Genomic DNA, 10,842 nt, shown 5'->3' with positions numbered 1-10,842 from the left:
ATCTCAGAAAAGAGAACTGTGTATTTTCTCAGATGCCTCGACACAGGCTATCGCAGCAGTGGCCTACCTGCGTGTCACCGATGATAATCAACACCATGCTGGGTTCGTCATGGAAAAAGCAAAATTGGCACCCTACCCTGCGCACACAATACCTCGTTTGGAACTGTGTGCTGCTGTTTTAGCAGTAGAGATGTCAGACATGATCCTCAGTGAGATGAACATTGAGATACATGCAGTAAGATTTTACACCGACAGCTGGATTGTGCTTGGTTATATTCACAACACATCCAGAAGGTTCTATGTGTTCGTAGCTAATCGAGTCAACCGCATAAGGAAATCAAGCCACCCAGAACAGTGGCACTACGTTGCTACAGAACATAATCCGGCAGATCATGCTACAAGACCCATAACTGTAGACCTCCTCAAGGACACCAACTGGTTCTCAGGCCCTGGTTTTTTGAAATGCACAGATAAACCTCCACCCAATAACAGCTTTGACATCATCGAACCCGAACAGGATGCTGAAGTTAGAGTGCAGGTTTCTGTCACTTACACCAGAGCCATAGAGGGTGAGTTCAGTTCGTCACGCTTTGAATGGTTTTTTAGTTGGAAAAGGCTCTTGCAAGCAATAATAAAACTTATCCAAGTAGCCAGAACATTTTCCAAAACTCCCAAAAGTAGTGCCTCTGATGCATGGTGCAAGCTAAGACAGTTGTCGTCCAGCGCGTCCAGCAAGAAACCTACAGGGAAGAGATCAAGTGCTTGAAAAAGGGAAATCAGATCCCAAAACAGAGTCCATTAAGTTAAATCCTTTCATGGACAAAGAAGGTCTTCTTAGAGTAGGAGGACGTCTTACCAACGCTGACTTATCAAGTGATGAGAAACATCCTATGATACTACCACCACATTGCCACACTCATAGTGAAACATTATCATGAAGAAGTAGCTCACCAGGGTCGCCACTTCACTGAAGGAGCAATCCGATCAGCGGGAGTGTGGATAATAGCTGGTAAACGACTAGTCTCCAAAGTGATTCATAATTGTGTCACCTGTAAGAAATTGAGAGGAAAGTTAACGGAACAAAAGATGTCAGACTTGCCGACAGACAGACTTACCTCCGAACCTCCATTTACAAAGGTCAGATTGGATGTTTTCGGGCCATGGAACGTTGTTGTTCGCCGAACTCGTGGAGGCAGTGCAGAAAATAAGAGATGGGCAGTGTTATTTACGTGTATGAGCACCAGAGCCACATATATTGAAGTGTTAGAGTCAATGTCTACTTCAAGCTTTATCAATGCTCTGCGACGCTTTTTTGCTGTTCGAGGACCATCCACACAGCTTCGTTCTGACAGAGGGACAAACTTCATCGGAGCATGCAAAGATTTAAAGTTCAACACTGATGATCCAGAACTGACGAGTTACCTTGACAACCAAGGCTGTACGTGGACCTTCAATGCCCCCCATTCTTCTCATATGGGTGGTTGTTGGGAAAGGATGATAGGAGTGGCACGACAAATTCTGGATGGGATGTTGCAACACTCTGACCGAACTCGCCTCACACACAAAGTCTTGACTACTTTGATGGCAGAGGTCATGGCCATTTTGAATGCCAAACCGTTAATCCCTGTGTCAACCGACCCAGACAACTTAAAACATAAAATACATGTGAACAAATACTAAGGGGATATTAACACAGAATTCCCATTGTATTCTCTGTGCTAATTCTAATTCCATCCTAAGAATGTTGTCATTCAATAAAATGTCCTCAAATACCTGGATTTTTGAGTTTGATGTTGATTGATCTCATTGTTCCACAATTCTTCATTAAGTGCATATTCACAGCTGATAATGGATATAAAAACTGGTGACAGCTTGTTCCGCCCTGCGGAGTTGTTATAGTTTTACAGCAGGACCTATTTCAGTGATGCACATTTTTCCCCCACGGAGTTTGTTGTTGGTTTCAGTGGGACATGTTTAGTGAAACACACTGCTAGTAAGTCTATAATGAAAACAGTCACAGGTTGCCTCTCCTTTGGATCTACGTTAAGTTTTGTCTGTAAGTAGTATTACGGTTTATTTGAGAGGATTTAATTTACTTAACATTGTGTTTGTTAGGTGTGTTTAATGACATTTTGCCGCGGCTTTACCGTGAGAGTGATGATCTGTTGTGTTAGCTAAAGCGAGGCAACATGGCGATGTAGTGTTAGTTACTGGTATTTATATAGATGAGAAGTTTAGTTCGTTGGTGCAACTGTGTTGTTACAGACAACTTTGAGTGATGTTTATTTCTGTTTTATTTTCAGTCTTACAAAAAAAAAAGGAAAGAGAAAGTGTAACAAGTGATCGTAGAGAAATAAAGCTGAGGAACTGGAGAGAGTCCTCAACAGGAACTTTTCTACGCCCCTTCTTTCTTCATACTGACTGTTAGCTATCTGCTAAACTGAATAAGCTATAACATGCTGTGAGGCAGAATACAGTGTCCTTACCTCCATCTCACTCCATCCATTGTTCCTGCTGCCAATATCAATGCTAGTCCTCCTCCATCTGCTATAGGAATAGTTACAGGCACGCACGCACGCACACACACACACACACACACGGTACACATGCTAATTTAGGTTTTATAATAATGTCTGGCAAATAATAAGCAGAATGCAACTGACAAGTGCAGGTTTTGCATTTTTATTCACACATTTTCATAAGGGAGTAGGGCTACATGCAGCATCTCAACTATAGTAGTAAAGCATACGCTGTAAATAATCAGTGTTCAAGATTATAAGTTTTCATTTAAATTATAGTCACGATTAAGTGTTTCATCTGGTCAAAAATGTATTAGGCATAAAAAGACAAGGGGAACACTGTCAACTACATTTATGTAAGAGGAATGTCCTTCCAAGTGTTCCAAGTCAGATACACCAAACTTTCTTAAATATACAAACTTGTTGTAAACTGCTTTTTCATAATGATTAATATTACCTGTTCGAAAGAAGGTGTACTTTTGTTAGAGTTACTGTAATTATTAGCATAACCACTGCTCCCAAAATAGCGATTAAGGCTTCCAATTCTGCTTTAATTTTTGGAAAAGTTGCATTCATCAACCACAGGAATGGACAGGTGTGAGGTCACTGTGACAGTGACCTTTGACCTGTGACCACCAAAATCTACTCAGGTCATCCTTGAGTGCAAGTGGATATTTTTGCTTAATTTATAGAAATTCCCTCAGTAAATTTGCCAGTGACTTGCATCAGAACAGCAGTGTGACATACAAACTTTGAAGTGCGCATGTGTTTGTGTGTGTCTATGTGACCGTCCCACACTGTTTCCACAACAGTATCTAATTGGACTATGGCTTCACAGATTTCTCACTCTCACTGAGCGCATCTGTGTAGTCTAGACTATTACTGGCTTTTTCCTGCCAATATGCATTTATACATTCAGATACACACACACACACACACGTATGTGTTTTTGCATCACATACATGCAAACACACAGACAAGTATGCAAATACATTCATTTAGCATTCACATTTATCCAAACAAAGTATGGTGTGCTGTGACAGACGTCTGTGTTTACTTCTGGTGCTGTGTGAGAGGAAGACTAGACACAACGGAAGGCACCGTGGAGTCAGGAAGCACAAACACATACACACAAATGCCCACACTAGTTGCCTGCTCCCTGCCAGCGCTACTAAATGAGGTGTTCCTTTTCCATTAATCATGGCTGTTAAGGTTACCTGAGCATCAGTCGGGTTGTTGGACCACTGAGTGACACAGAACAGCCTTGCATACATACTAATTATATTACATTAATATAATCATTTCAACACCTACTCATTAAATCACGCTTCCTCAGGCTGTAGTGAACATTTGCATTGAAGGCATATGGTTGGTTTATTTGTGAAGGGGAAAATGTATGGGGCTTTGAGACAGAGGTGTGTGGCTACAGAGCAACACAAGAATTAAAGTGCTCTGCAGATGGTTGATGTAAAACAATTGCTGCTTTGAGAGTGACCAGTTTTAAGCTGAAACTAAAACAGAACACGGTGTAATGCAAACGCTTTAATAGTTACGCCTTTGTCTACCACTGTAAACAGCTATTATATGGCTTTCTCTGCTTCTGTCATCTGTTTGTAGTCTCGCCCATGGAGCTATGAACAGTTTGAGACTTGGTTTTGGTGAAAACCAGGGCAAGGGGTGTGGCACACATCTACTGTACAATATAGTCCCAACTGTGTTACTAAGGCCTTCTGTTGGAACATCAGAGCACCCTGGATAAATCTTTACTGGAAGCATTCCTGGAATGTCATTTTGTTTGTGACAACACTCCTAAGTGTGCTATGTTGCGTAAAATGCAGATTACAAGCCCACTGGAAACATAAATATTGTTTTCCAGTGTTTCTTTGTCAAACTTCAGAAGACAAGACAAACCTTGTGGTTACAAGGCATTTAAACTACTGTGAATTGTAGTGTCAAGGAATGTTTTCCTTTGCAGTGTGTTTGTTTAAAAGAGGCCCATAGAGTGGTCTAGTGATAAGTCCTAAAAATTGAAACTGAGTTAGCATTTTTGCACTTCCAGTAGCTTGTAAGTTTATGGGGGGGGGTGGTTGAATGGGGTTTTTGGCTAGACACCTGAAATAAGGTTTGTAGTCAACAGAAGGCTAATGCATTTTCATGTTTTGTTCTACAACATAAAATACATCTGTAAATACCCAACCCAAGATTTTTCTTATGGTTTTACCCGTTTTAAAAAGGCTGTTTATGTTGTGGTTACTAGCCAGGTAGGATCCAAAGTGCAGACACGTGAGCCAAGGGACGGTTCAAGTAGGATTGTATTAAATAATAGAGAACGAGACTAAAGGGGAAAAAATATAAAGGCTCAACCTGACAAGGAGAAATAAAGAATTCCAAAATGCTAAACAAACAGTAGGTCAGGGAGCAGGGTAAGAAACTATAAGCAAGACTGGAGAAACTAACAAAAGAGCTGCTAACAGGCCAGGAAACCAAACACAAAGGAACAAACATGAGACAGAGTCAAACTTGCAAGTAGTGATGGGACGTACTGTACCAGTGCTTTGAAGCGTGTCGACAAATCCAGGAAGTGTTTAGTGAAGCGCATATCTAAGCTTGTATCGTTTACGGCGCAATGACGTTTGAAGCCTCACTGAGTGTAACAGTTCAGGAAGTAGTTTGAATTTTGCTGCAATGTATTGACAGATATAAAGCCCAAGGAAAGTAGTGTTGGAGTTGTGAGCGTTCGTGAATTATGTATTTCCAAAAAGAGAAATCACTTAAACTCCAACACTGTTGAACAAATACTGTTTTTAAAAATTAAGTGTCCCCCTGCATCAGTTGCACAAGCACCTTCACTGCCCTTCTTGGTTCACAAGCACATTCACTTTCCTCTTCCTTGTTAACACTGCCACAGTTTGAAAACATAATTGCACCCCCTGTCATTATTATATGACGTTTTCAACTATTGATGTAAAGGAGGAGGTTCACTTTGGTACTGTATGTGTACCACTATCACGGAACTTCAATTATATCAGCCAAGAAACTCTTATGCACACTATTTACAAACAAGCACAAGTACATTGATAAGGGGAAACAAAAACTCATGGTTTGAATAGGTTATCTTGTGTTCACAAGAGAAAAATGCAGTTAAATGGCAGTCATTATTCCCATGCCCAAACTGTGGTGAGACAGCTTTGAGAGTATTACATTCAGTTAAAATGACTACAAAAACATCTGCCTGACTTAGTCTTTGACCAGCAGGGGGGTTTGTGTGCACATGAAACCTTGAGAAATTAACCTTTTTTACAAACCAACTGGCTGGAAGGCGTCAAGGCTTCATGAAGCTTCATCACTACTTGCAAGAGTACACGACAAGCAGGGTGTGGCAAATGGAGATAGGAAGCAGAGGACAAAGGCAATGAGGCATGGAGACAAAATAAAGCAGCAACCAGACTGAGGGGAAGGGAGGAAGATATACAGGGAGAACACCAGGGGATAATGATCAATAGGTGGAAACAATGAATGCTGATTGTGACTGGAGTAAAGCTGGGGCAAGTGAGGTAACATTAAACAGGAAGTCCAACCAAAATAAAAGAACAAAACAGGAAGCAAGTCCACAAACCATAACAGTTTATAATAATAATCATCACCTTTATTTGGCCAAATATATTACACACCCAAGGAATTTGTTTCTGGTACAGAACCAACTCACACCAATGGCTCTAACCATCAGGGGTTCAGTGTCTTGCCCAAGGACACTTCAACATGTGGACCAAGATTAGATGTTACGTCCGTCACCCGGGCCGCCCCATGTACCTCGGTAGCAGGCACAGGTAGTTCCAGCAGCTCCGCCCCTGCACAGGTGAGGGTGCATTCCAGGCGACGAGGCACACCTGCTCTCCATTATCGGAGCAGTATATAGGGTCAGCGTTGGTGCGTCCTTGTCGCCAGATTATTATGTGTTATCATGTTGGTAACTACGTTTCATGTTCATGTCAAGGCCTCAAGTTTATGGACCGTTGTTTGATCTGCGCTCCTTTCGCAACATTGTGAACTGTTATTGCGCATTGTTCTGTTGTATCGGTTTTCGTGCCCCTCTCACGTTTAAATGGGTTTTTTGGTTTTTGGACTGCTTTTTGTGAATTGCTCCTCCTCTCAAAGCTCCAAGGCAATCCTGGGACAGCGCCACCATCTTACGTCGCACCGCTCAGCTACCAGCGCTGCCTCATCAGGGAACCCACACACCGAACCCGAGATCTCTGGCACCAGTCTCCCCCTCCCTGGACTACTCCCTGGGCCTGCAGCGCACTCAGCTGTTCAGGTCCCCAGAGTGACTACCAGAAACGATCTATACCATACCTGCTGCTTGTTCTTAAACTCTCTCTCTGTTCTGATTTAGCGAGCAGCGCCTCTCATTCACCCCGGGAGACAGTAGTCCAGTCAACTCAGTGTGCCCAGCTCAAGATCAGCGGACGAGACCGACTCTGTTTTGTTTGTTTTTGTGGAGCATTAAATACGTTTTTCTTGTCTAGCCTGGGTTCGAATCTGCATATTTACTGGGTCCTAAACAACTCACGCACAGCTCGTCGTAACATTAGAACCTCCGACCCTCTGGTTGGGAGATGACTGCTCTACCCACTGAATCACAGTCACCCCCAGAATTGGAGATGTTTGGATTTTAACCCAGGACATTATGCATGTGAAGCAAACGCGAGATGACTGCTCTACACCCCCTCTGTGCTACACCCCCTCTGTAAAGTTAATTGAGGGGTCATCCGGATAATAAGTCTAATAATAAGTGGCTAAATGAGACTAAAGAGACTCATGGAGACCGTGGTGTAGTTCCTTTGGAGCCTAACAATAGGTTTTTACTTCTGGTGATTGTAGTGGTGTTTACCTGTGAAGATTATCTTGCTGAACAAAACATGTAACTATTCTGCAATAATCCAAAAGCCTATGTAAAATTCCTAATGGCTTCTTTTAAAGGGAACCAGGTTGATGCCAACTTCCAGGTTGGCCTACAGAAATACTTCATTCCTATGGCACTTTATTAGAAGCAGAGATACATTTAGCTAAACAACTGCAACATGAGTTGTTTTAGATTTAATATCATCTTTAACTTTACTGTTGGCCAACAAAGTATTAATCTCACACTTTTAATAAACTGGGCTCTGCTTTGAATGCAGTAATAAACATGCATTTACATAAGTTTATGGCGCATTAAGAAGTTTTACTGAATCTGTTGGGAAGTGCAGTTGACTGTGTTCAATGGATGAGAAAACCAAATTCTCACAAACTCACAAGTAAACTGTTAGAGGAAGGTGATGTCGACCTGCTGATATGAGCAAGTGAACAATTATGTGTGCTCCTTGGACTGGGAGCGATTGTGTTTGCTCAGTTGAAAATAATCACATCAGCTCATAATAAGAGGTTGTCACATTCGTGATTATACATTGCTGACAGTGCCCAATTTGCTTTCTCATCAAAAAAAAAAAAAAAACATTCTATGAAAAGTAAGACACTGTATGAACTTTTCTATTCCCAACAGTGAGTCTGCTGCATGTGCTTGTGCTTTTCCAGCCACACAAACAACACAAACTCTTAAAACCTAAGGGCTTTATATTACAGCCTGAATCTATTTAACATGCTTTAAGTCCATCTTAGCTGGAGTGATTAAAAAAGCTATAAGTAACTAATAAAAGTATCACGGTTTCTGAATTAATGAAACCGATATTGGTCAAACCAAGGCAATGGCATGGCTCATTATTAACCAAGCCTATTCCCATAAAAAGGCACTTCATAATGATTCAGGTACATTGGCATCCATTATTCTAGTATTTGTCAGCACAGTCTAAGTATGTATATCCTCTGGCACACATGGTTACCATCAGCATGACTCTGACCACAAAACCACAGTTGTTGGTCTAATCTCCAAATACAATGTGTAATGGGTCTCATGTCATTATGTTGCTTCACTCTATATGACACACATAGTTATTAAAATGGTACAGCGATGACTGTGTGTTTGCACCACATCTAACGGAAACACTGTAATGCTGAAAGGTAAAACCCTCATCAGCGGCTGTGTTTCATGTGAATAGTGTCTGATGCTTTTCCTGTCTTGTTTCGAACTCTTTAAATACATTCTGGAGAGGGCTTAGCATGCTTTTGCTGACAAGCAGGCACAGGGCCTGAGCACTGCAAGCCTTGGTGCTTTTGTGCTGGGCTTTTATCTGGGTGGGTTGATGAGGAAGGTGGGGTCATGGCATGACTAAAAAGCATTTGGGTAAACTCATAATATCCTCTGTCTGTCTTTAACTATCATCATGTCTTTTTCTCTGTCTCATGAACTTTCTTTCTCTGCTACCAGACTCATCCCAAGAACAGAGAGATTACATCCATTTGTCTTCATTAGCATATTAGCTAACAGGCCCTTTGCTGGAGCCCGTGGGAAACTGCTGTAATTGCTAAGATAGCTGTAGACTAAACCACTGAAGGAGTCTATAGGGTTGTGTGTGCAGGGGTTTCAGTAATGGAGGGATTTCAAAGATGAACTTCATGCCTCTTGCTCCCTTCTTCTCTTATATCTCAGCACAGAGTCATTGTATGTAAAAGGGTGCAGAAAGCATCAAGGAAACAACAGCATAGAAAATTACTCTAAGCAGCCAGCTGTTTCTGAATCTCATCACATGAATTTATCAACAAGCATCATTCTGGCACCAACCTCCTATGGTGCTGCAAACATTTCCATGAAAAGAATCCTGACACAACTTTCCCATCCTCACTTGTAAATACTGGCTACTTATGAGGGGTATTTTTGAGTTGTCAATACATTCGGATGAATGCAGGAACAAATTATCCTCACATATTTGAACTTCTATGGAGGAGAGGTTGTTTGATCCATTCTAATATATGGGTGATTGCAGTACACTGTGACTCAAATTATGAAGCTTCCACTCATCTTCAAAAACACCCTATACAGTCCAACTGGCAGCTGAAATGCTCCTAATTGCAAGGCACAAACAAACATGAAAATTACAGCAACTGTGCCCAATTAGTGGATATTTTTACATTGCTTTCTGTGGTTCTATAGTTGATTAGCTGCCTGTTCAGGTAAGCAGTTAGCATTGAGTACAACTGAAGTTCAGAGAGTTCAGGTCAGAAGTGTGGCTTCAAATTCTGCACTAAAATTTAATGGAATTGTGGAACTAGCATCAATATAAAACATACTGTATATTCATGGAGTGCAGATTGTATGAATTCAATAGTTAACTGAAAGTGGAAGATGACCCCATTTAGTGCATCGGTGCAGAGTTAAGGGTGAGAGTAAATAGTGCTGTCTACTTGCAGTAAATAACATCCTTTCTCTTATTTCACTATTGTTTAATAAAGACAAACAGGGATAGGATACCAACAATAGGAAATGATTTGAACCTTGTATAGATATACTCTACAAAGTTTGCATTAGTCAAAACACAGTATAATCTAATATAATCCCAGAGTGAACCAATTATTGTTGACACAGAGTACAATCACAGAGAACATCAAAAAGCCACCTACACACACACCATCAAACCTGTATGTCACTACATACACAGTCAGTTTAAACTGTTTTGTTGTCTTAATCTGAAGACATATCATCCATTTCACCCAAACCTTCTTAAAAAAATAATGCATTTGATAACTTCTTCATGGTACTGTCATTTCTGAAACACGCTTACCAGGGTTTATTTGCAGCTGATATTCCAGTGCAAAACAAAAAAGAACAGTAAACCTGGTTACAAAAAGTCCTATTCCTTTCTTGTTCTTCATTTTCTTCTTCTTCTCAGCTACACCTGTCAGTTATTGGGTGTAAAAGCATAGTAGCAAATACAGTAACCTGTAGCCTGTATAAGCATGATAGACATTAGATCCCAAAGTTCAGAAGTAGGCAGAGGTAACTAGTTTGGGTTGGGGTCAGGTTAAGCATCATAAGACATGACTGATTAGGATCAGGGTGAAAGTTAGGTTTAAATTAATGTAAGGGGAAGTATATATCCATGGGAAAACCATCTTCAATTTCCCCCAAATTTACTTTTACTTTTGGGATCTAAGGCTAACCATGTAAGAACTAACTCATGTGGGACAACCTGGTTTTACTTTTGTGGATTAAGAACAGCTGGTGACACTGGTACTCAGCCATCTCCTGCTCCTGTATAAAGTGTGGGTCGTAGTGAGGGTGGTTTAACAAAAGCAGAAAGACTGAATGGAATGGAGAAATAGATGAGAAAAGGTGTGAGACTGGTGGTGTTTGAGAGCGTGGTTGGCTTAGGCTTTCTACACAGTACTG

The 10,842-nt window shown here is 41.1% G+C and overlaps 1 long non-coding RNA gene across 1 annotated transcript; it reads right to left on the bottom strand.

Moving 5' to 3' along the window:
• Positions 1-1,062: 1,062 nt before the first annotated feature.
• LOC109968297 (uncharacterized) lies at positions 1,063-5,944 on the bottom strand. The gene is made up of 3 exons (XR_002276079.1): positions 5,825-5,944; positions 2,487-2,547; positions 1,063-1,183 (listed from the first exon to the last, which is right to left on the bottom strand). It is a non-coding gene; the product is annotated as an uncharacterized LOC109968297 (long non-coding RNA).
• Positions 5,945-10,842: the final 4,898 nt, after the last annotated feature.

This window comes from Monopterus albus, unplaced genomic scaffold (assembly GCF_001952655.1).
Source record: "Monopterus albus unplaced genomic scaffold, M_albus_1.0 scaffold146.1, whole genome shotgun sequence".
In the NCBI taxonomy this organism is placed as follows: Eukaryota; Metazoa; Chordata; class Actinopteri; order Synbranchiformes; family Synbranchidae; genus Monopterus; species Monopterus albus.
Note: the sequence above shows the minus strand (reverse complement) of the source record. Positions and strands in the feature narration are given on the sequence as shown.